At 37.5% G+C, this 27,584-nt stretch overlaps 1 protein-coding gene across 1 annotated transcript in view; it reads left to right on the top strand.

Annotated features, from left to right (window-relative positions):
* The window catches only part of ADGRB3 (adhesion G protein-coupled receptor B3), a 732,856-nt gene that overhangs the window by 443,401 nt on the left and 261,871 nt on the right, over nucleotides 1-27,584 (top strand). The window lies entirely within an intron of this gene.

The following is a 27,584-nucleotide window of genomic DNA, read 5'->3' as shown; positions in this document are numbered from 1 at the left end:
TCTCCAGATATTTCCAAATATCTGAGGATGGAAAGGCACAAAATCATTTCTGCTTGAGAATTATTGATATAAGGTTACTTGTCAAAAAGGCATAGTTTTGCTGTAAGTCAGGTCTACCGAATGAATCACAGGCTCTTGGGGTTATGTAAGCTCTGTGTGCTTTTTAAGCAGATTAAATTTTTCAAATAAATCTAATAAACTCTAAATTTTGAAATTGTTATTCAAGTAGCACTTGCCACTTTTTATTTTCTAAACATTTGTTTGAATAGCCAAACTGAGTATATAGACTTAATTTTACATGTATTTCTAACTCTTTGTTGGTCCTCTTTTCCAAGCAAGTTCATGGACTCTAAATTATAAACTTTCTCAGTACCTCTGGACCCTGTGCCTCTTAGGAGCCCCGAGCACAGTGAAATTTGACTATAACGTGATGTAACACGCATACTACAGTGGCAGGGTGATGTTACTGGACAGACCAGTTTTTGGTTGGGAATGCACAGTGGCCTTGTCTCACAGTGTGTGCAATGAAATTTTTTCAAATTAATCAAGTAAATAATAAGCATAGTGCATGGTGCATAACATCCATCTATTCATTCATTCACTCTTTCTCCTACTCAGTTATTCCATTATTAATTTAATACATGTATGCATTCATTTATTCAAGAGCTATTCATTAGGTACCTATGATATGTCATGCACTTGTTAACTACTAGGGACTGAAATAGTGAGCAAGATATGGAACTTGCAACCCATAGGGGAAGTGTTAAAGATGTAGCTGCAAAGTCAAACAGAACCTGTTTAACCACTTGAATATTAAGACCATGCTCTTCATTGTAGCAAGGAGCTGTAACTAAGCTAAGTAGCTACAGGAGATTAATTTGCAACTTATCTATTCAGCAAAGGAAATAAAACCCTAATTGTCTGGAAAAGATAATTTAGTACCTAATGTATGCCTGAGCCACAACTAATACCATAGGAGAAATTAGCTTAACAGTCTTACAAACATATTTTCTATCTTCTTAGTATTAGGGAGAGGACATTTTTCCTGAAATTGAATTAAATTAATTAGTAGTTTAAACATAAAACGATGTTTAAAATTAACCTTGTGAGTCTTCTATTAATTTTAAGTAAAAGAGCATTGTGTTAAAAGTTTAGAGTATTTTTGGACAAGACTAGAAAAATGTAAAAAAAATTACATTTTAATTACAAACTTGGGAAATAGCCATTGAAGAAACCATTTGTTTAAGTTCTTGTCTGAAGTGTGTTTCCTTTTAGCAGTTTGTGGGCATGGCCTTGTTTCCCGGACCCTAGACTCCCCCTTTTCTGCCTTCTTTCGGGATTTTGCTCTAATGGTTACATCTTCCCCACTTTTTCTTCACTATGGCTCTCTCTGTAGAATTTTCCCCTTTGCAAGCAAAGATCCTGGTCACATTCACTTCAAAAATAAATAATCTCCTTTTAACCTATGTAAACCTTGTAGCCATTCTCACAAATTTGAGTCGCCTCTGTTATTCTCTCTACTCTCTTCAAGATCAATGAATTGTCTCAATGAGCTTCAGAAACATCTAGTACCTTTATATCATTTACAATGTTTATTCTGGAAAGATATAGAAACAGTAAAGTTGACACCATGTCTTAATATGTTCCTGAATGGTTTATCCAAGTGTCCTTTCTAAGGAACTTCTGGCGAGTCTACTTCCTCTACCAACTAGATCATAAATTCCTTGGGGACAGAGCCTCAATTTTATTTACCTCTGCATTCACCTGCAACACCACCCCGCACCCATACCTGTACTTCCACATAATAAATGATCAAAAGAAGTGAGATGTAATTTATTGATGATGCTTATAACCATCATGAATGAAATGTGTTTGGTGTACAAGTCCCTGAAGACACCAGTTAATAAACACAGACCTTCCCCCAAGAAGTTTTAATTAGTGGTGAGGAGAGAGAAAAGTGAATATATGGGAACAATTTATAAGAGTGCATATAGAACAGAACTTGTCAGACTAGGGGATGCTGCAAGATCTCTCAGAAAAAAAAAAAAGATGCCTGAATTAATTCCTGAAGTTATCAGGCTATTAAACAGGCAGGGGCATGTTGATGGAGAGGTGGAGAACAGTCAGAGAAAGAAAATTTTCAAACCAGAGTAAGCACCATGTGTGAAGGAGTGGAAAGCTGTGTTAGAGTACCTAGCTTTTTGAGCATGCTTGGAGCCTAAGTTTAGGGGGTGGCCAGCCTCAGGAATTAAAGGCAGTCAGAACCAGAGGGAAGAGTTGTATTTGCCTTGCTGCAGAGTTTTGACTTTTTCTTAAAGATTATGGAAAGCCATGGAAATTATTTGAACCAGAGAAAGGTAAAGGAAACATATTTTAAGAAATCATACAATGTTGAAGAAAGAAACTGAACCAGAGGGATCAAGACCGCAGGCAAGAGACTTTTTCAGAGGTTTCTGTGGGAATCCAGGCCATAGAGTAAGGAGTTTGGATAGAAAAAGTGGGATGAAGAGTTCTGAGCAGATCAAAGTTATCTATGACTTAAAACCAACAGAACTTGGTGATGAACTTGAAATAGGGCAGAAGGGAGTCAAGGGTGACTCTCAGGTAGGCCCAAGCAAAGGTTCTGTGTAAAAAAACAAACAAACAAAAACACCTGATCTATGTGGACTCTTACTCTGTTTTGAAAAGAAATGTAATTGATGTCTTTTAATTAGACATCAAAATAGTTGACTCCCTCATGCTCTGATCAAGTAATTGTTGAAATGGTTGAAGATGAAAATTCTTCTTTACAAAACTATTCACCTACTGGTTCTACCATGTTGGCTTACAAATGTGCTGGCAGTGATGCTTATCAGGCCAAACTACTTTCTGAGTGAACACAGGTAATAGACTAATCCACAAATGCCACTGAATATTTAGCATTTGGATGTATTTATCAGGCTGAAGAAGAAGAAAGATTGAATTATTCATCTGATGTTGAAAGCTATATATAATTCTATATTCATAATTGTGGTTATAAAATGCTTGCTTTCATTGTTCCGTTGAATCTGTTAACTCTCAAATGCCCCTAAAACTCATAAATAGAAAACAAAACCTCTCTGAGTACTAGCTCCCTACTACTTTATATGAAAAAGTACCTAAATTCTTTGCTTCTTAACGTAAAATCCAATATTTTCCTAAGCCCAAATCATATAATTTGGCTTAGTTTGTGCTTAACTTTCTTCTGTATAATTCTCAGCTCTTGTCATTACTACTCAAATGACCCTGCTCTCTTCATGCTATCCAATTTTAAAAGTCACTGAATCACCCTGTCCAAATATATTAAGTATCAACCTCACCATAGAAGATAACAATACTTTTCTGACTTCTGTAAGTGCCTTATTTAATCTCAGGAACACTTCAGGCACCAAGAGGCTTTGTTGTCTTGTGTTTTAACCGTGCTACACATGCCATTTCAAGTGAAATGTGAAATGAATTGCAAGGTCTCCCAGGAATCCAAATGTAATTTGCATTGAGTCTTTGAAAGAAAGTTAAATCACATCTCTCTGTGAGTTAGCTATTTGAGTTCTTGCCATATGTAAATACTAGAAGCTGACCCCGATGTCCTCTAACAGAGGAAAAGAGAACGCTAAGAAGGCAATTTTGCTTTAAACATTATAACCGGTAACAAGAGTTAAATACTATATCCTGTCTCATTTTATCTTTGTGAATGTTCAGTAATTTTTACAGATAGGTACATTGATGTCACTTAACCACATCATGAGATTAGAAGTCTGTGATTCAGATCAAACTATATACAAGGAACATCTTCATAAGAAAAATACAAATGTACCTGTGGATTTCAACATTTTAAATGAATGACAGTATTTCTAAGTGAACAGCTTTAAGCCAAATGATTTCACTTACAGTATTGTTTTAAAATAATTGCTAAATCATGAATGAATGAATTAACTTTTGCTGGGAACACATGCATGTTTGGTGATCTTTGTAAATGTTGAATGCAAAACATTTCCTTCACAGCCAAATGCGATACACCTAACCGGTCATGTCTGTGTGTGTGAGACCATTTGTCTCTGTAGATTCTACTTTTCTCTGCAGTAGCAAGAATAACCCTAAATTCCAAAGCCATCTGCAATGCGAACTTTACTACAAGCTTTTCTTAAGGCTACCTACTGGAGCTGGCTTCCGTATTACAAAATGACTACACACACACACACACACAGTAGGCTGCTGCAGATGTTTAAAAAATCTGGACATACCAAGCACTTTGCAGGTGTTTCCTAGAATTCTTTTAATACACAAATATATTCACCATAACTGAAAAATTATAGTCTTCCCTCAAAAGAACCTAGAAGAGAAATAAACATCTTGTTTAAGTTTATTTTTTGTTGTATTTTTTCCATTACCCTTTAGCCCCTTTATATACCCCTCCCCCCAGCAGTCACCATACTGTTGTCCATGTCCATGAGTCCATTTTCCTTTCTGTTCAGTCCCTCCACCCCTATGACTCCCTGTCTCCACTAGCTGTCATCTGCTCTCCTGCTATAAGTCTGTCTCTGTTCTGTTTGTTAATTGAGTTTCTTTATTAGATTCCACATGTGAGTGAAATCACATAGTGTTTGCCCTTCTCTGAGTGGATTATTTCACTTAGCACAATGTTCTCCAGGTCCATCCATACTGTCACGAGGGGTAAGATTTTCTTCTTTTTTACAACCAAGTAGTATTACATTGTGTAAATGTCCCACAGTTGTTTTATCCACTCATCTACTGATGGGCTGTTTCTGTATCTTGGTGGCTGTAAATAACACTGGAATAAACATAGGGGTGCTTATATTCTTTGAATTCATGTTTTGGATTCCATCAGATATATTCCAGAAGTGGGATCACTGAGTCAAAAGGCAAGTCTATCTTCATTTGACATAAAAATCATTAATTTAAATATTTATTAGTTATTTTAAGTGAAACAATAGCAGTAATTGAAGTGAACAGAAAAGTAAAAATATAATGATGTTAGCATTAAAACCAGATATTCTCTGGCCTCATTTTACACAGTTGAATTTGGATCATTTAGGTAAAGTCAGTGATATTTTCTTCAATTACCCTGTGAGTGATTTCTACCTTGAATAAACTGCGTTAACTGTATCAGTCGTTTTCCCGCCCTTTATTTCACTCTGCGCACCTTACACACTTGCGCGTGCTTTAGTTAAAGTAGGAGGGCAGCTTACATGAGCTTTACTGATTTGAGGACCAGAATCATGACTGAATCACACTACCTACATCAAGTATTTTTGACTTTGGATTCTGTGAAGACAGCTAAAGAAGTATTTAATAATGAGTGAAGCCACAGTATGATACGGACTCATACTTACCACATATTTATTTGGGATGTTATGAGAGCCCAACAAATAGCTATTGACTTATCTTTTACTAGAAAAAAATCCAAAAAAACCTGTATATTATCACCATAAGGACATTTAAGAAAGGAAACTTTTCAGATAAAATAACTACTTTTAAAATCAGTCAAAAAATTATAAAATACTTTTACTTATAACCCAAAGTCACTATATTGTTATTATTTTTCTCACTTTATCTCATTTCAGTGAAAACTTCATCAGTGCCAGTGTCCCCTCTGAGAACTGGGACTTGGGGATCTTTCAGTTGATTTTTCATAACTACATCTATAAAAATATGGTGTGTGCAATTTTGATATCAGCATCAGGTTTCTTCCAGCGATTCACCATTGGGGGTGCCTTTGTGCCTCGGGGGCTACTCCGCAATGTCTGGAAACCTTTTTGATCATCACAGCTGGAGTGGGGGTGCCGCTGGCATCTAGTGGGCAGAGGACAGGAATGCTAATATACAACCTACAGTTCACAGGACACTCCCCCACAACACAGAATTATCCAAATGCCAGTGGTGACAAGTCTGTGAATCCTTTTTAAGTTTAACTGAAGGAAATTGGGGGACCATCTAGTCAAATTAAGAGAGTAACAGCTTTTGTTCTGATTGAGCCTAAATTTCTCAGCTTTCAGATTCTACTAAAATCTACACTTAGTGCTGATTTCCTCATATATGGCACTTACCTGTTTCGGGAACTCCTGCCGTGTTATTAGCAGAAAGTCCCTCTTTTTTGTTTATACATGAATGTAGAGTTCCTTTTAAGTAAAACTTTAATCTGTAGAATTCTTTGCTGCTTTCCAATATGCTCCACAAAAGGGTGACCTTCCTTGCTTTTCAGTATGCTATACTTGCTACTACTAGATGTTTATTCATCAATTCTCTCCAAAACATGTACCGGAATACGTTTGTGCTTACCAAATAGGGGTCTGAGATGAAAATAGATCCCCTTCCGTCCCACAAATGGAAATGGAAAATAAAGTTCAAGCAAAATAGAGACAGACTCAGAGATAGGGAGCAGGATGACAGCTCTGGGGGGAGGGGGTTAAGGGGTTGAGGGATTGAGTCAAAAGGTAAAAGGACCCGTGGACATGGACAACAGTGTGGTGAATGCAGCGGGGGAAAGGGCATGGGGGGGCTGAATGGCAATGGAAAAAACAAAGTAAAAAAAAGAAAGAAAGAAATACTATGCAAGATATGCCTGAAAGAACCAGTCCAAAGTCTGATTCTGCTTAATAAATTAGGCTGAATGGCATCACCCACAGAGATTTACATATGGAATACAGAATATTTTCCAGTCCTTGGTTTATGTGAATATTGTGGCTCTTGCATAGATATCCATTAAAAAAAGGTAGGTAGGAAAAGTGGACTTGTTCTAGAGGTAGAAAATACTTTTAAAGTCAATTTTGTAAAACTTAAGATTTCAATGCCTCAGTCATTTATACTTGAACAGATTAAGTGATAGCATCTCCTATTAAAAAGTAAAAACCTCCTACTGGTCTTCCTCTCGCTGTGATGTTAACTTGTATTAGGACTGCTCCTTTATAGAAGAGTATGTGGGAATGTGCTTCTCTCCCCTGGGGTGCAGAGTTCCCTGTAAACCACTCTGTATACATCTATAATTTTAATTATACTCACATATTAGCTTTTTCTTTTAATCTTTCTTATTTTTTGGTTTGCTTTGCTTTTATCCTTTATGTTCTGTGAAATGCATATTATTCATTGTTCACCCAGAGGATTGTAACTGGATGCAGAATAACTCAAAAATAAAAACCGAAAAAAACACATTTGTTCCAATCCATAAAATATTCACTGAGAAAATAATGTCTTCCAAATGAATCCCAAAAAGTTATTTATATGCTGAGGCACGAATAACCTCCAACAAATAACATGTATTTTATGCTTTTATTTATTTTATTGTACAATTGAGAAGTACATCCAATTTAGTTCAGTGTGTATTAGGTTCTTTTACTCATTGTTATAACCAGAGAGACAGTGGTATTCACAGCTTCTATGAATTTTGGAATCTAGCCTACAAGATGAAAAATGCATGCTTCTCCAGACTAATAATTCTTTCTTTAACTTAGATCCCTAAGAGAGGTTGGTTTTGGAGATGGGAAACTAAATTTAAATTCTCTCTTTTGAAAATTAGTAACTGGGAAAATTTTATTCAAGTAAAACAGTTGACTTTTATCTGTACTAAAGGCTTTGGGGTTGTGTGGACCAGTGGGAATACAAGCAGACCTATCCTCTGTCATACACTGCCTTCTACTCTTATCATGCTACTCTTAGGAAGATAAAGCCCTAATACTGTTTCAATTGCTAGAACTTTTAAAAAAGAAAATTTCATAATTTGTTCAACCCCCAAATATAATTATTGTTAAATGTTTGGCCTTTTAAGGCCTTTAAATTGAATTTGTTTCTTATTAAAAACAGATTTAATGAAAGGAAGTAAAGGAAAGGAAGGGAGAAAGGAGGTAAAGAGGGGGGCAGGAAGGGAGGGAGGGAGGGAGGGAAAAATAGGCTCATTAAGTCCTGGCCGAAGGCCTGGACAGGCATTCCCAGACACCTAGAGACCACTGATGTGCCGTTATGATCCTGGAAAAAAGAGATAGGGCATCTCCTAAATTTCAGAATGATATTTCATTTCCATATTGCTTCCCAGATTAAAGGCAGCTTGGACCTGACTACTTTTTAGGGGTTTCTATGAAGTCTGACACGCACCTCCAGGAATCTAAAATAGCTGCATTGTGAAAAACTGCTTAAATGAATAATTTAGTTCACTGCGGGTTAATGCATATAGCATGTATGAATTGTTGATCCTTAAAGCTCTATAATACAATAAAATGGAATGTTGCCTAAAAGTTTTCTTAAAACAATTTTATCTCTGTTTTGAGTGAGAAGGTTTTTGTTAGAACTGAACATCTTTAGAGCTGTGAGTAGAAACACCAGGTACAGTCAGTGCCATAATGGGCGCTACCCACTGGGGCCGGGGAGGTTGGGGGGGCAGGGACCCCCAGCCGCCCTCCTCCCGGCCCCATTACCTCCTGAGCTCCACCTCCTGCCTGCCCCCAACTCCCACCCTGGTCTGGAAAAATCGTCTTCCATGAAACCAGTCCCTGGTGCCAAAAAGGTTGGTGACTGCTGCACAACAGGAAAATGGGAAAACAAGGAACATACAGGCGTCTGAATTGAATTGGCATGAAACTACGGTAGTTTTTATTTACCACCCACATTTTTCTTATAAAAGTAGACTATGAAAGAAATAGATTTAAACTTCTGTTCACCACAGTGTGCAAGAAGAAATTACGCTATGCTTCCTGTGTGCCTGTCCCTGTTCTAAATGATCTCGTAAGATAAGATCATTTACACAATACAAAATGAAGCACAGAGGATTTAAAAGCTCACTCAATATCTCTAAGCTAGTGAAGGGAGAATGTGATTTAAATCCAGATCATCTATTCCAGCATAAATACTGGATTGCCTCCTAATACAGGAATCTACCAAATTATTTAAGCATTTTTTAAATTTTAAATATTTAAAGCCTTCACATTAGACTCATTATAATGTAGTATAGTAAACTAGGTAAAGTGACCCGAAACATGAGTGACACACACTTCTAGAAATTTTTATAAATAGGGTTAAAGAAGTCAGTATGGTGAGTACCTTGTAGTAAGCCTGCATAAATATTTCAAATATGTGTATTTTTTGTACATACTCAGTGTGTTTAATGTACATCTGAAATGTCTCTTGAAAACACCAACTTGGGTCTATAATGAGTTTGGGCTTTTAAGAAGCATCTGTCAAAATCCATGGCATTCGAGCAGTGTCTGGTGTTGTGATTGAAGCCCTGCTGCCTGGGACTCCTGGGAGCCCAGGCACTCATGTCGCCGTGAGCACAAGGTGACGTGAGGCCTGGATCAGTGACCTGCGGGGCTACAAAGGTAGACTGGGGGAGCCCAAATGGAGAACAGAGCTTCAGTAATTCTGTACTGATTACTCGGTAGAAAAGCGTCTACCTGGTGCCACATCTGATTTATGGAAGAGATTGGACTTCTAATGAGAGTCCGGATATAACTGACCTCTTTCAAAGGAAGTTGTAACCTTTTTTGATGCGCTTTATGTGAGGGCTCATGAATGAATGATCGCTGCTAGGCAGTTTTCCCACAGAGTGAGCTCATCCTTATGTTCAGATTTGTTCAAATTTCTCCACAAGAATAGACAATGATACAATCCAAAGTACATTTCATGTCATTCTTTTATTTTTTTCCTAATATATTTTTTGTTTTTAAAAAAGGCATTATGTTGTATTGTATATTCCCTCACATGACAGCAGTTCTGACAGGAAAAATATGCTCTGAATGAACTCATTTCCATGGTAGTCTCAAAATAAAAAATTCTAAGTGCTCAGATATTTTCCTTAAAAAAAAAAAGAAAAAACCTGACAAATAAAAAAGCTGCTGGCCTTTGTAAGGAAGACAGCATAACCTGTGTTAGGGCACAAACATATGAAATTCAGCTGTATTGAACTTTATTTATTTTTTTAAATGTCATTTGGGGCAAGATTGGGTGAATAGGGAGGGTGTAACTTTGGAGTCATGTCATTCTTTTTTTTTTTAATTTTATTTATTTATCTTTATAGAGGAAGGGAAGGAGAGAAGGAGAGAAACATCAATGTATGGTTGCCTCTCATGAGTTCCCTGCTGGGAACTGGCCTGCAACCCAGGCATATGCCCTGACTGGGAATCGAACCACGATACTCTGGTTTGCAGGCCCGTACTCAATCCACTGAGCTACACCAGCCAGGATTGTATTGAACTTTAGAAAGTCTAAAAGTTTCTGGAATTCTATTTTATTCATTTGAAAAAAATGGGTCATAACCATGAAATTGTTATGACCTATACTAAAGTGAAATTCGTATGATATCACTATATAAAGAAAGGCTATTTTTTGTTGATCAAAGTAGGCATTGAAAAAATATTTTACATAGCGTTGCTTAGATGACTACATTAAAGTTATTTTTATCGGTTTAATTATATACATTATAACTAGTGTTCCATTTGTCAACCAAATACAATATCTTTACCTTCTGTCTCCATAATCATATTTTCTCAATATGGTTAAGGGATAAATAAAAAAAAGCAGTCTCTTTTGGCAAGGAACCTTTGGATATTTATTAATTATGACAAATCTATGGCTTTTATCCAATTTTTAAAACATCTGTTATCATCTCTTAAAATGGCTTAAAGATGTTCAAGTCTTCCCGATAGCTGCCGTCCTTTGGCTCCACCCTGTAGCGAGCGGTGAAAGCACCAGGCGGCCCGTTGCTCGGCTCCTCACGTCTGCACTCAGAAAAGCTGCCTTTGCCGCCTGTATATCCAAGTGAGTTTGTGCAAAATATATTTCTAATTATAAGGTGGCATATAAGAAGGCGTTTGTGTTTAAGAATTATTAGTGGTGACAAGTGAGAGAACTTATAGGCAAACTAACTAACAATTAGGACCTATCTCTCAAGGGTTTCATGGCTACTGTCATTAATATTTAAATTATTCATGAATATGCCAGCCACTGAATAATAATATATTGTGAAGTTGAATTTTTGTTTGCATCCTGGATTCTGTGAGACTTCATATTTTAATTAGTTAAAGGCTTAGAGCAGAGCATAAATTCTGCTTGTTGTTAAATTTTAGTTTGGGATTTTTGTTCATTTTTATTAGATTTCTAGCAGGCTTATGATAAAAATGTATAACTGTAACAGAATTATTGTGCAGAGAATATTCTGCCCTTTTCTGTAATATAATAAAGAAAACATGTGGAAAATATTAACTAACCACATTTGTGTTAAAGAACCAAAGAATAACACTGAAACATAACACTGAAATTTGTTTTGGTAAAAACATTCCCACTTACTTAGTAATTCAATATTTCAGGCTTTCTATCCACTTATGTTCTGATAATTAAGTTTTCTGGAAATTTCTAGGAAAAAACATATTTAAAAAAGTTTTTGTGGCTGTCTCAAAAAAGTTTAAGCAAATATGTATATTCTGTTTTACTGTTTCATTGTCCATTTTCATCTGAAAATTATCTTCCATTTAAAATACCTTCTTAATGGGAGATGCCAAATATCACAATCAACATACACATTTGTTATGGTTCTGGTAACATTTGGTACCGGGAAGTGTGTGAGATGTGAAATCATCTGAGCCTGAGTTCTAACTCCAGTTTCATGTGTGACTGGGGACTTTCATCCCTGGAATAAGGATAAGAATGCCTTTACAGTGGATATTTGGGAGATAGAAATAAAATATCATATGCAAAACAGCTAACCTCCTCAAGCCTACAGTGTAGTAATGAGAAAGACATATCCTAACCACTTGATTGTATGTGTGTGTATGATAGCAACTTGTGATAAGGGCTAGAATTGTGAAGAACATGATACTATGAAAGATAAGAATGGAGTACACCTCAAAATTTAGTTTGGGAAAATCCAACAGAGCCTTTTGGTAGGAGTAAAGTGGAACTGAGGTCTGGATGACGGGGGAAAAGCATCTTCAGAATGACTCGGAGGAATACTGGAAGGCCTGCCTTCAGGCAGGACAGCGTACAGTGCCCTCAAGGATCTGAACTGCTGGTGCTATGGTGGGGTTGGGGGTGGGGTGGGAAATAATCTGGCCTCCTTTGTAGGGTGACTACACAATTTATAATCTGAGCTGGCAAACTCAGTAAAGAGTAAAGACGGTAGGGAGAGGGCACTATTGATCATGACGGCGGAAGTTACAGAGGCTGTCGAGAGCACACGAGGCTGCAAGGCCAGGTACCTGCTATTGGTCAAAGTCCTGTGTTTTGTTTTGAGTGCAGTAGAAAGCCACTGGAGGTCATGTATTCAGAGGATAACATTTTCTTATCTATATTTTATAAAAACTAGTCACTCTAGTAGCCTATAAGATTCTTGGATTCTAATATTTCTTTTGGTATAAATAAAATAAAGCCAGTTTGATGAAATATTTCAGCCAGAGTTGAATTTCTTTTGAAATTATATCTCTTTAATGAAAGAAATGGGGAAGAAGAAGTGTCCTTTGTACTTTAAAGAGAGATGCAGGGGGTTTTTACTGCACTCAAAACAAAACACAGGACTGGAATGAAAGAACAGATCAAAGCTCCAGAAAANGGTTGTGAGAAGTTTAAAATAAATATTGTCTGCCAGCTCTACCCATCCCAGCCCCTCATTTTCCTTGTTCCTTTGTACTTCAGTATGTGGTTCTACTAGTCCCTGTGAATTCAATTAAAGTAAGTGATAAAAATAGTAACATTGACAGGTAATAGTGATCACCAGAGAACAAGCTATGATTCTCATATTCATTTTCTTACATGATTCTAAAATTATGAGATAGGGATTATTAGCCCTATTTTGCAGATGAGAAAAATAGAACTTTATGGGGGCTAAATGACTTGTCCAACTTTACATAAGTGGCAAATGAAGAGTGGAAATCCAGCCCAGGTTGTCTGAGAGCACAGCCCCTATTCTGAGTCCACTGGGGATTTTGGGCCAGTAACTGTTCACAGTTCTGTTGTGGTGATTCAGTGGGGTTGGAAAGGGAATAATATTAACCACTATTTTCTGGGCTTAGGGTAGCAGGCCTAGTTTCTGAGGCCAATTCCATGTGCAAGCAGTGTCATGAGAGCTTTCTGCTGTTTTAAGATGTCATCGTGACTTGTTTATAACTACTAACCATGAAACTCTCAAAATGGAAATGGCAAAGTGATACTATGATAGCCTTCTTTTTTTCAATCCTATGAACTATTGTTACATTTTTGAGACCGTGTTATTAATTCTAGAATAGCTCCCATGCTTAATAATAAGATTAACAAATATTGTGTGTTGAATTAAAAATAGATCAAGGTCATATTTTGGACGTAATATCAGTAGAAGTGGTGGGAAATTTATGACTGCCCTATCACTCTGTGTCAAAAAAGAGGGTAAAATGTTATCATGCTTTAGAAAGATAGGAAATTTCTATAGACACACAACTTACAATAAAGAAGTTTAAATGTCTCTTGCATAGAAGAAATCTCATGGATTGTTGTAGAATTTATTTTAATAATGAGTATGTAATCAAGTCCTAACATTTCTCTTGAAATCTGAAAAAAAGACTGTTTCATCTTTATCTTTTCCTTTTTCTGATTAAAGTAACAAAAGATGATATTTTTTAACCAACAATAATTTTAACACCCATTTATTTTGTATAATAATATGAAGCCCATCAAAAATAGTAAAGCATAAACATTTAGTACATGATTCACAGGCTGTTGATAGTACCGATAATGTATAAAGAAAGAAGGAAAATTAACAACTTCCTTAATGTTGATATCTGTTATCTTCAGTTTACATATGGTAAACATTTTGAAATTTTGTTCATAAGCTTCTCAGTAGAATATGCATTAGACTTTTTATTTGTGGAAAGATTCAACTTGACAAAAGTGAAACACATTTAAGAAAATTTTCTTGAAATTCTATTATTTTTATCATCATTCAGAATATCAAATAGATGAGGTTTTTTCCTGATGATTTTGTTTTTAATGAAATAATATTGTGGTATAAAGTATTCTCTTTTATAAACCAATAGAATGCTTCTCACATGGAAACATTATTAGAATCAGACTTCAGTTTAGCACATGAGAATCATGTAGGAACCTTCCAAATAAACTGGTGTCGAAGTAGTGTTTTGCTGTGCAGCATATATCTTTATTTCTTCTGTGAAGACTAGCACAACCGTTCTTAGCAAAACCAGCCATTCCTTCACATAAAGCTGCGTGTTTTGTTTGTGTGACTTCATTCCTAACCAAAGCAATGGGGTTTGTTGACTGGCCTGAATCATGGCCACCTAATTGATTCAGGGTAGGCACGGCCTTGGACAGTCCAGTAAAGCCACATCTCATAGCTTTTTCTAGAACAACATATCTCTCTTTTCTGGTGGCCTAAATAAGAAGGTATGTAGCCTTGGTTGCTGCCTGCAACAATCTTGTGGCCTTGAGGAGCCAGCATTACGATAAAATTGTCACTTTCACATAGGGAAGCAGCACAGAGAAATAGGAAAGATAAAAGCATATCCTCAATGACACTGTGGAGCTTCTGACGCAAACCACACCTGAACTTAGCACTAACACCGGATTCTTCAGCTGAGTAACTAAACATGTTTGTCAAATTGTTTAGTCAGTTTGAGCGTTCTGCAACATGAAACCAAGAAAACTGTAACTGATGCAATGAAACAGTTTCAGTGAAAACATCATTTCACTTCAGGTGTGTGGAATGCAGAAGAAGCAGGATAATTGAGCATGTCTATAAGTCATCAGATTTAAAACCCTTTCTATGATAACTTGGATAGAAAGCACAAAGGTATTCATTTTAATTGGGTGGCATTTATTGGGGTATGGATCATTTTCCTCTGACATGAAATAATCAGTTCTAGTTCTAATGATTTATAATCTGCTCATGAGTAAAAATTTTTTAAACTTTTGGGAACAGGAATCTCCTGACTGCAAATGGGCTTTGTGATGTTTAGAAAATAGAGTTAGCTTCTATAAGAAACAGACCTTAAATCCAGGGGTTCAATGAAGGAAGAAATTTTCTTTCGTCTTCATAATAGTCCGTAGATAAGCTGGCAGACCGGAGAGGGTAGATGACTCCTGTCCACCAGATCGCCTGAGGACCTCCCTCCCCTTTGGCTGGTAGCCCTGCTGACTCATCCTCTAGGTGGCTTCCGAGTCTGGGTCAAAGGCAGGTGGTCCACTAGCAATCTTTTTCCAGCAGAATGGAGGGAAAGAGTAGAAGGGAACAGTTTTCTTTATAAATTGTGATTTGATGGTTGTTCATATTGCTTCCCCTCGCATCCTATTGATCAAAACTTAGCCAAAATCATGTGTACCAACCGCCAGGTTGCAATAAAGGCTGGGAGAATATAGTTCCCAAACTCCCTAATACCATAGAAATGAGAGAATGAGAGCACTGGGGGCAACTTAACTATGTTTCATAAGCATGTTTTTCATATTTCCATAACATTTTTACTAGGAAACATTCTTCATATATACATATATATATATATATATATATATGAACAACTTGAAATTTTATTATTTTTATCATCATTCAGAATATCAAATAGATTAGGTTTTTTTCCTGATGATTTTGTTTTTAATGAAATAATATTGTGGTACAAAGATATATATAGATATAGATATAGATATAGATATATCCTCTATGTGTGTATTGTATGCATGTGCACACGTCCACATAGGTAATCTCCTCCAGTTATCCCCCAGAGAAATATTTTTCTAATTATTTTAAAAAATCATTGGCACTTTTACAGATGTTCCTCAATCTCCCTCCTTTGTGCACCACGAGCCAGCCCCTGCTCCCACCCTCAGCCTTCAGCACACGTTGTTTGTGTTTTTTCTAATTCTCACGTGACTTCACAAGTGAATGGAAATTCAAATTTTTTAAAAAATAAAATAAAATTATAAGTATTGACCATAATAAAATGCATACTTCTATCTCCTTTATAATTCGAAGTAAATTAAGTGAGAAGCAAATTTTCATTTTAATTGTAAATATTTATAAGAAATGACTAAATATATTAACATATTACCTAAGTTCAGAAATTTATGTCATTTGTTACAACATTTTCTGGAATGAAAATGTAAGAAGGATGACCTTACATGATTGAAGCTATTAGTCAATTATTTTGCTTCAGGGAAGTGATTTACTCAAAGCCTTTTTGTAAGCAGCAGTGAACATAATTTTCATCGTTATGCCTTTTCCTAACAGTATTTTGTAGTATCAAATGATTGAGTTACTTAATTACACCAGTTCTGATTTAGACAGACATTAACACCAGGTGTCAGCCTGGGTGGTGGAGCTGTATAGCGTGGGCACTCTCTGTAGTGCATACTGGAACAGATTTGTGTTACTTGACCTCTTGTGTTCCCCATGCTATAGCATAAAAGCCCCATAGAACCTGCGGTGCCTAGGGCAGGGAAGAGCCCAACAGTGACATTCTGGGAGAAAGTAAATAGAGAACTACAGTAGCATCTCAACATGGCCTTAGTCTTTTTTTTTTCAGGCTACCACCCCTTGAGTACTTGCTGTGTCCTGGGTACTGTCCTAAGAGCTTCACTTTTAGTCCTTACGACAGCGCTTAGGTAACTGCTATTATCACCACTTCATAGACAGGAAACTTTTATAAAATTTTCTTCCTGTGTTTTCTTTTTCCCATTACCATTTAGTCCTCTTATACCTCCCGCCCCCAAGCAATCAGCACACTGTTGTCCATGTCCATGAGTCCTTTGAAACCTGAGGCTTGTAAAACTGATGGAATAGTTCAAGACAAGGCCAAGGTTTCCCTTCCTTTCTCTAATTCCAAAACACTTGAAAAGTACACAACTCTTATTTACAGCTAGGTAAAAATGTGTGTATCAGTCAGGGTTTTCCAAAGAAACAAAAGGGAGAGAAAGCAGACTTTTTTTTACTACGTGGCTTCAGGTGTATGTAGGGAGTTAAGTTCCACAGGGTGTGAGTGATGGGAGAAGGACGGGTTGGGAGGAGCTAAGCAGGGCAGCCCAGACAATGGCAGAATCAGGTGAAGGCACTGTGCCAGAGCAAACCTCTCTTCCCAGAGAAAGCCCAGTCTCCAGGATCTGGAGAACATTGGCTGGGGCTTGGAGTCCCAGGATGAGAAACACCTGGGTGCTCCAAGTGTCAGAGGCCCTGCCTCCCACATTCGTAGTGCCTATAAGGAGTTTGCCTCACACCACTTACCAAGCAGACCTCAGTCTTCTGCCTCTGCGTCTGGGGATACAGGTGAGACATAACTTGCAGTCTTTTCTTCCCCTAGTAGCTTTCAAATATACAACACAGTATTATTAACTTTGGTCTCTACACTGTATATTACATCCCCATGACTTATTTATTTTATAACCAGAAGTTTGAATCCTTTAACCCATTCACCCAATTTACATCCCCCCACCGACCCCGCCACTGCCCCTATCTTCCAACCACCCATTTGTTCTATATAGTAATGAGCTGGGATTTTGGGGGGGGTTGTTTGTTGTTTGTTGTTTGTTTTACATTCCATATATATGTGAGATCTTACTGTATTTGCCTTTCTCTGACTTATTTCCCTTAGCATAATGTCCTCATAGTCCATCCATGCTGTCACAAAAGGCAATATTTCATTGATTTTTATGGCTGAATAATATTCTATTGCATACCTATATATCACATTTATTCTCATTTCACCCATGGAAGGACACTGAGGTTGTTTCTATATTTCAACTATTATAAATAATGCTCTAATGAATATAGGGGTGCAGATACCTTTTTCAGTTAGCGTTTTGTTTTCTTTGGATAAGTCATGTGGTAGTTCTACTCCATTTTTTTTGAGGACCCTCCATACTGTTTTCCACACTGGCTGCACCGATTTACATTCCCACCAACCGTGCACAAGGATCCCCTTTGTCTTTTTGCTAATAGCTATTCTAAGGAGCATGAGGTGATACCTCATAGTGGTTTTGATTTGTATTTTCCTGATAACTAATGATGTTAGATATCTTCATATGTCTGTTGCCCATATGTCTGTCTACTTTGGGAAGCTATCTATTCAGATCCTCTGCCATCTTTTAAATGGGATTGAGTTTTTTGTTTTGATATTAACTTGTATGATTTCTTTATATATTTTGGACATTAAGGTATCAGATGTATGATTTGCAGGTATGTTTCTCCCACTCCATTGGTTGTGTTTTTATTTTGTTGATAGTTACCTTAGCTATACAGAAGTTTTTTGCTGTTGTTTTAGTTTAATTTGGTCCTGCTTATTTATTTTTGCTTTTGTTGCCCTTGTTTGTGGTGTCAGATCCAAAATATCACTATGACCTATATGTAAAAGAGCTTGCCACCTTGCTTTCTTCCAGGTGTTTCATGGTTTCAGTTCTCAAATTGAGGTCTTAGTCCATTTTGAGTTCATTTTTGTATATGGTGTAAGAGAGTGGTACAGTGTCATTCTTTTGCATGTGGCTTTAACACCATTTACTGAAGAGACTATTCTTTTCTCATTGTATATCCTTGGCTCTTTCGGCATAAATTAACTGACGATATGTGCTTAGACTTAGTTCTGGACTCTCTGTTCCATTGACTCTCTGTTCCAAAAGCAGACTCTCTGAATCTGTTTTTATGCAATACCATATTCTTTTGAATTTGGATAATAGGGGAGTTCTGGGAATTTAGGTAGAAGTTGATTTCAGTCTTGTGTCTGAAATCCATAGGGCAGGTCAGCAGACTGAAATCTCAGGCAGGATTTCTGTGTCATGGTCTTGAGGCAGAATTCTTCTATACCAGTAAACCTGTTTTTTTTTTCTTAATAAGGCCTTTAACCTAATAAACAAGGCCCCCCCCCCACATTATAGAAGGCAATCTCCTTAAAGCCAGCTGATTGTAATAGTAATTACATCTGCAAAACACCTTCACAGAAACATCTAGATGTGTTTGACCAAACAATTGAGTATCATAGTCTAACCAAATTGACCCATTAAATTAACCATCACAGCAGGTTTTCAAATAACTTACATATGCCTGCTTTTATTCCTTAATTTCTTTTTATGCATTAAAGACAGAAAACTAAATTAGAGAAACCATATTTAAGTTTCCTGAAACTTGATAGGGATGTGGGGAAATTGAGCATGAAAGTTATTTTTTAAGAAACAGACAAGGGTCTGTGTAATGAGAAATAAAAATTGTCTTGGATGATACCATGCAAGCTATAGGAGGGACCATGGAAAATAAGGGACTGTGGTTGGCTATTTCCACTCATTACAGTGAAAACTGAAGGCAGTTTCTTGCCCCATGTGGTATTAACGAGGCGGACTTTCCGAGGGCTACAGTGTTAAACAACAGCTGGGCCTTTTCTAAGATTAATACTGCCAGAGTGAGATGAAAGGATATGGTTTTCAGAAGAAAACTTTTATTAAAAAATGACTGTCCTTGGACAGGTGGCTCATTGCCTGGGGCAGAACTTTGCAAAAGCACATGGTGGCAGTGGCCATGCTGGGCTTGCGCATGTGCCTCACTACTATGCATGCTTCATTAATGCCTGCCGAGGGGGCTCCGCGTTGCAAGTGTGGCCCTTGGCTGGTGGTCTTCGTGCAGCCTGCTGTCTAGCTTTATCTGAGCCAAGCTGATTTCCGAAGTCAAAGCTCTGGGGAGCTCCCTCCACTTTCAACTATTTTTTCTTATCTAAAAGAAAGCATCTATTTTCTGCACAAAATCTAGAAAATAATATAGACAGAAAAGTATCTGTAATCTCACCATCTATGTCTGTACAAATTTTTAATTTTTTTAAATTTAGCATAAGTGTTAATGTGGACCTGTCTATGGATATAGGTGGAATATAGTTACAAAGGTGGGTTTATGCTTTATATACTGTTTCATGCCCTGCTTTTTTATTGTGTTAGTAACATAGTCCTATGTCAATAGATATATTTCTACAAGTATTGGTAGAGCTACATAGAATTCCATCTTCTACTACTGTATATAAATAGTATATAACCCAGAGATAAAATATATGAAGTGTGATACTCCACCAGAACACACATTCCTGAGATTTTTAGCTCTCAGTACCAAGCATACTTTAATTTTTTTCTGTCTTTAAACAGGAGCTATAGAGAAATATATACTATTGTATTCTAAGTCATCACTCTGTAATAAGTAATATCACAGCCATTGTACAATGAGTCAAACTTCCATAGCCCATAGTTAATTCTTCAGGAGCAAACATTAGTTTAAGTTATCTAGAAGATTTAATTATCTCAACAAGTTCAAAAATAAGAGTGATGAACCAAGGACAGGTTGTTTGAATTTTTCATTAACTTGAGCTTTAACATAGCAGGCTCTAAACCCAAGACAAATGTTTAGTGCCCTCTAACTATTGTCTTATCTTCTCATGTCTGAGTATTATATGCTTTGTTGAATAAGATTAAAATTAAGTTTGGGAGCTTATTATGCAGTGGTCTCCAGAGAGCATACTTCTTCTTCATTACTACCTGTTTTAGGAATTGCTGATAGGCACAGAGCAAAGTTGTATCATTCATGTCTAGAATGGCTGTCTCAAAACCTGTATCATAGATAGAAAGGCTCTCTCAAAACTTGGGAAGATGATAGCATTGTCTGATAGCATCATCCAAGTTGTCCTTTCCTGTTTTTCTGAGTCTTCTACAAATGTATACATTCTACAAATTCATAAAACTAACCAAATAATTATCACTTTTAGGCCCAAGTCTATGGGATATAGCAAGAAGTACTCTGAGCATGTTGTGAGGGTCACCTGGAGTCTAGGTACAGCTGGATCATCACTTGACGACTGAGTCCGCGTCCTGGGATTCTGTACTGGTCAGAGTCCAATTGCCAAGGGACAGTTCACTCTCCCGGGGTTAATTTATGGTTTTGAGTGGTTTGCTGAATGGACTGGGCTGAGTTTCTAGAAGAGACCCCAGACCCCCAACACAGAACTTGGCCAGTCACTATAATCACATATGTGCCTACAAAAGATAAAGTCTCATACTCCCAATCTGCATCCATGAAATGAGTGCCTGGCGCCCTGGTGGTCTCCTGTGTTCAAGCCTCAGGGAGTACATTGTATTGCTGAAACCTAAGTGACATTCAAAGCCCTAGCTAGCTGCAAAGGCCTCTGGACATGTCATACTTTAGAGGGGGTCCCTCCAGACTGAAGGTTGAGTTAGATGTTGAGGGAGTCGGATCACAGCCCTAGATATTCTCAATATATACCAGAATCTCATAAACAGGCCAAATGGCTCTGTCTTAGAAAATACATATGCTTATTTTGTATAGGAATATAGTACTATGTAAACACTAGAAAGTGATTAGTTAATAGTAGTAATATTTATATTTGGTCTATCTATAATAAAATTTCTTTTTTAACATTCTAAATATTGTTTTTTTTCAATTGAAATAAACAGTGTATGACAAATGTGCTCTAAAGAATATAACTTGAGTTAAGCTATAATTTTGATAGCACTTTATTCTACTCAAAAAGAATTAACACTGTTGTGGTAATGAACATACACTGATGCTTCATGGGTTTCTTGGAACTGCCGTTTGTTGTCAATGGTGTCTATGTCTACATGCACTCCTGTAGATATCATTCTGCCAGTTAATCACTGTTACTGAAGTCAGAAGTTATTGATAATTGTGCTTTCTGTGCCTCACTGAGCTTGAAAGTTATTTCAGAGAGAATATTGATGAGTGGCTGATTCTAAAAGTAGATTGTTAGGGATTTGAAATACATCGGCGAGCAAAACAAAGATTCCTGTCATCTTGAAACATATTTTCTAACATGCATAGGGGCAAGAAAAAAGAAACATAATATGTAATAAAGTTATATTACAGAAGGCAATGAATGCTATGATAAAAATGCAAAGTAGAACAAGGTGATGTGGGTGGGCATTGTGGTGGGATGTGGTCAGCATAGCCCCAATTGAGATGGGAGATGCGAGCAAAGACAAGGCACTGAGAAGGTTTCTTCTTGTGAACATCTGGAGAGAAAGCATCTCAGCCAGAAGAGACAGCTGGGGTAAAAGGCACTGGGTAGGAGAGTGCCAGGCTTTCCTGGGAAGAGTGAGGAGGCTGGTGTTGCTGCAGCAGCGCAGTGAGGCAGGAGCAGGGTAACAGGAGGTGAGCTGGGAGAGCAACGAAGAGCTTGTCATCTGTGGCCTTACAGGCCATTACAGGGACTAGGGTGAGTCTCTGAGGAAATAAGTTACGTTAGGCCTTTGAGCAGAAGAATGATACGAACATACGTTTCAGAAAGGATCTTGCAGTAGCAGCTGTGTTGACCACAGGACGTAGGTGGGGAAGGGTGTGAGGTGGGTCTGAGGCGTGCAGCGATCTGGCAGAGAGGTACAGGGTCTCCACGAGGAAGGTGCCAGCAGGGGTAGTAAGAAGTGGTCACATTCAAGATGTAGGTAGAGAAGTGTGATTGAATTTGCTTCTGCTTTTGTCAAGCATCCTATTGCTTTCAAGAGGAAATAATCATCATTACATGGGAGGTCAGAGCTTTTCCTAAAGTTATGCTATGCCTTTAAATCACAAGTAAGAGCAATGGCTGCTTAGCAACTAGCAGATTGATAGTGCTACTTGTATAATTCAGCAGAAAGAATGGCTGTTGGAATTTAGTGCTTTTTCCTTCACTTGGCTATAGAAAGAAAAGAGAATAAGTGTTTTTACTACAAAATTTAAAAAAAACTGTTTCAGTGTGAATTTGCTTCTCTAAATGTATGTAGTTATCTTTTCACATCTGTTTAAATCTGGTTTGCAGTCTTTAGGTTTATTGTTCTACTTTCTATAAAGTAGCATATAACTTATCTGCAAATGAGTGAAAAATAAGAAAAGATGTAGTCTTAGATCATTTTTCCAGGAAAACTCACTACTCTTTTATTTTGTTACAAGAAAAGTTACTCAAGCTATTTGCTCAGACCAAGTGTGTATGGTCGCAAACCAGTGTTACAGTTTGAAGGACTTGTTATATGGCATGAGTATTTGCATATGAGAGCTCTAACTTTTTTTTTTGACAAAACACAGTTTGAAACCAGCTTGGTTCTGCCACACCAATTTGCAGACAAAAGTGTCATCTAATAGTCATAATGATCTTCATTATTCTAGGTTGCTGATTAAAGGACTATTTTGTTCTACATAGAAATTAAAAAGCTTTCAGAATATGGCCCAATATCACTGCACTGGAAAACTATAACTTACCATTTTGTAGTTTTTTATATTAGTAGAGAATGAAGATAATATATTTAGGATTAAATAACAGAGTATAAAAGGCTTGTTTTATGTAAGGACAACTTAAGTAAATAAATCCTCATTCTGCCTGTTTTGGGAACTTTTGCTTTCTGGCTCTGAAATTCTCTAGTAATATTCTTGCAGATTATTCAACATTCATTCAGCAAATACTTGGTGAGCATCTACTGTGTGTCTGGAACTGCTCTGAATGTTTGGGTTGTAACAGTGAACTGGACAGACAAACATCTGCAGCGTCCTGCAAACTATCAGTGGGTGGAGGGAGATAATGAACATCAGCAAATTAAATAATATGCTATGTATGCTATGCAATAAATGCTGTAGAGAAGGAAAGGAAGGAGAGAGCGATGCAAATAATGGAGAGGTGGGAGACAGACAATTTTACATACAGGGCCTAGGGGAGGAATCTCTGAGAAGTGATTTGAATTTAGGCCTCATGAGTATGAGCATGTGAGCCAGGTAACTAGTTCAGGGGGAAATTTGCTGTAAAAGGGACAGAAAGCAGACCTGAAAACAGAGTATGTATGGGAGCAGCAAGGCAGTCGATACGCCCAGAGCGGAGCGGCAGAGAGGGCCTTAGGAGATGAAGACAAGACAATGTAAAATGTAGAGTGCCTTGTGGGCCTTTGTAGAGACTGCATTACTCAAAGTGAAATCAGAATCATTGGAGAGTTTTGGCAGAGGGTTTACGTGATCAGGCTTCCACCCAAAGATCCCCTTTTATATTTTTACTTGAGAACATAGCTAGAGTAAACTTCTAGAATTAAATCATCTTCCTATAAACTTTGGAGTCACCATTAACCCCAGGCATGTAGCATTGCATGCAACTCTGATTTTTGTTCCTCTATAGATGATATTCTCAACTCTCTGAAAAGGTTTAGCATTTCTCATTATATTTATATTTTTAAATAGAGTTTGTGTCCAGATAGATGTTTTCTTTTTCCCCAAGTTGTTCTCATGTATAAAGATTTTTTAAATTTTTACTGACTATATTGGGGTGACATTGGTTAATAAAATTATATAGGTTTCAGGTGCACAGTTCTATAATATGTCATCTCTTTATTTTGTGTTCCCTATCCAAAGTCAAGTCTCCTTCTGTCATCAATTATCCCTCCCTCTACCCCTTGACCTTCCCCCACCCACCCCACCTTTCTCTCTGGTAATCATCATGGTATTGTCTCTGTCTGTGCTGTTGTTTTTTTTGTTTTGCAGTGGGGGGGGTGTTGTTTAATCTCTTCACCTTTTCATGCAGCCCCCCCCCATCCTTCTCCCCTCTAACAGCTCTCACTATGTCTTCTATATCTGGGTCTGTTTACTTCTCCAACCCAATGAAAATTTCTTCTGTTATTACTTCAGCTATTCCCCATTCTTTATTATCTCCTCCTTTTTAACATTCCTATAAGGTACATGGACTTTCTACATCCTTGCATGTTTCTTAGCTTTTATTTCTATAATTTCCACTTACTTATCTTTCCTACATTACAGACTGCCAGAGTTAGAATTTATTTACCATTTACTCTTTGACCTGGGACTAGTTCCTTAATCTCTGTGTTGTCTATCATTCTTTAGCTATAAGATGAGAATAATAATAATAATGCCTACATTTTAGGAATGTTGTGTGCTATAAATGAGGTTTGGGGGAGTGATAAATTAATATTAGTTACTAATTTTCCAAGTCAGCAGTTCAGTGTTCAGCACCTTCATTCTTATACTGAGCAGTTCTTTTATTTTTTTTTAATTTAAGGGAATCATTATTTCAATTTCTAAGATTGTTTTCTCAGTTTTTGACTCATTCTCAATTCATATCAGCCTATTCCACATCTGCAGCATACTGTCAAGTATCCCTGAGAAAAACAATTAGAAACATGAGAAGTTATTTTCTTCCCCAATTAAATTTCTGTTTCCTCTAGAGTCTACTCTTCTATTTCTATTACCTGGTATTTTTCTCTTTGCCTTGAGATGTTCTGTTGTCAGTTTATATTTATGGATGGAAGAAGTGTTTTTGATTTGTTTCTGTATGTAGATAGCTGAGAAGGGGTCATCTTATGTAGAGTGCCAGTCTTCTTCTTCAGATCCCCAGGCAGAGGTGCAGACAGGCAGGCTTCCTTTTACGGCACAGGGGCAAGGGAATAAGCAGGTGAGTCAGATAGTTGCCAACTTAATGCCCCTCTCGGACAGTGCTACCTTCCTTGTGTTGGCCCTTCTGCCATGTCACTTGTGGAAGTCCAGATTCCCCTGAGTGTCCACTCTGATTATTTCTTCAACTCCCAGACCTATACTAGGAGCCCAAACAGATCAGGGACTTTTTTTCAGTCACACTCAGGTTTTACCTCAATTACCATATTTTTAGGACCATAAGATGCACTGGACCATAAGACACACCTAGGTTTTAAAGGGGGGAAATAGGAAAAAATATTTTGAAGCAAAAAAATGTGGTAAAATAGTTAATAACCCGTGACCCCACTGCACCATCCCCCACCCACCACAGCGAGCCAGATAAGCTACATTCAGACTATAGGACACACATCCCTTTTCCTCCCAAATATGGGGGGGGGTGCATCTTATAGTCCGAAAAATACGGTACTCTATATGTATCTGCAGAGCAAGACCCTTCTTGCTCTCCAGCTCTCGCTCAACAATGCTTACCTCTCGCTTTGAAGGCAGTTTGTTCTGCTCTAGTTTCTCTTTCAATCTAATTCTGTCTGTATCTCTGTATCCATGTTCTCAAAATTTCTAGTAGCCCTTGAGACTTGTCCTAAGAATATAATTTATGTCATTTGAGTGAATTAGAAAGCAGCAGTGGATGAAGAAGCTTGTGATCTCATATTTTGGGCTGAGGTCAAGTTCATCTATTTTTCTTTTGTTTAACTTTCACTCCTTGTGCTTTTGTCCTAGCTACTGTTCCTCAATATGGACCAGGAGTGGTTGGGATCGAGGCCTCACTAACTGTTTGTGCAGGAGGGATGCATATCATCAAGAGAGTTCCTTCCTCCTCTTCCTTCAGAGTTTAACCCTTTCCAGTCTGAGATGTGCTCTGGATTGCTATAGAGAGATCTCCGAACTGAGAGCATTAGGGGTTAAACTCTTCAACTCTTAAGTGAAAGAGCCTTATTCCCCTCAGTTTGGACTGTCTTCTTCCCCAGTAGAATGTGAGACAGAATGGATTTGCCAGAGTCTACCCTCAGGAAGATAATAGTAAGAGCATAGGGAGGTGGTGGGGTTGGGTTGTAAGGTGGAGAGAGAAGGGAAACCTTGAGAACGCTTTTGGGGAAGTAAAAGTGAGATAAGTTAGTCTTTCCTGTTTCCACACGGAGACGTGTTGGACCTGACTCCTTCCCACATTTCAGGATTTCAACTTACAAGGGTGATCAACACCCAATTCCCTGGCTAGAATTTCCCTAGCTACAAGACCTCTTAATCTACTCTAATAACTCTGTGAACAGGCTGTAGAGAAATTAGAGTGGTGAAATAAGTTAGGAAAGGTTTTAAAAAATGACCCTTGCCTCAGTTTTCTGCAAAATCAAAATGAACATGATAAAGATTCTATAATTTTTAATAGGCCTGGAGATGACCAAGGAAAGTAGCTTAGACTCCCAGGTGCTACCCAAAGGGCCGCATAAAGGCAAAAGAATAGAATGCCCATTGGAAGTGGCCAGTGTTCAAGAAGATGCATGAAATCAGGAGACTGGAGATAAGTACTTAGCTGGATGCCCAAAACGCATCAGGCTACTTAATAGAGTCAGAAGCTAGGTGTGCTCATTGGACAGATGAGGGTGAGGACTGAGCAACAAACAGATGATTGGTCAAAACCAGACTCATAGCCTATCACCAATTTGTTCACATACCCAGGCTTCTTTTGTGCAAACATGCTTGGCCTCTTCTGAGACAGGAATGTCTTAATACAAATGTTTTAATCAGGTTTGAGAGTAGGAGGACAGGGAGTATGGAAAAAGTGTTCAATGGAAAAGAGATGATGAAAATGTTAGAATATGACTGTACTCACCCAAAGGACACTAAGTTTCAACTTGGGAATGATTGAGAAAACTATGACAGGAGTCTAGTTATAACAATGAAATGAATTTTATTATCCCTCTGAAAATCACCACTAATTGAGATCAACACCATGTCAAAGAAAACTATCAATTCTGAAATAAATATATAAAGGACTTTCATATTCACTGCTTAGCGTTGACTGTATAATATTGAGTCTTAATACCCAGTAATGTATGTTACAGTAGAGTACTTTACAAATATTGTGCAATAAAAACAAACCTAGTTTAGCATTGGTTAAATAATAATTGTGTTTCAGTGCTAAGAGATGCAC

This window comes from Sturnira hondurensis, unplaced genomic scaffold (assembly GCF_014824575.4).
Source record: "Sturnira hondurensis isolate 20B ecotype Veracruz unplaced genomic scaffold, ASM1482457v3 Scaffold0022136, whole genome shotgun sequence".
NCBI classification, from domain to species: Eukaryota; Metazoa; Chordata; class Mammalia; order Chiroptera; family Phyllostomidae; genus Sturnira; species Sturnira hondurensis.
This window is presented reverse-complemented; position numbering and strand designations above follow the sequence as displayed.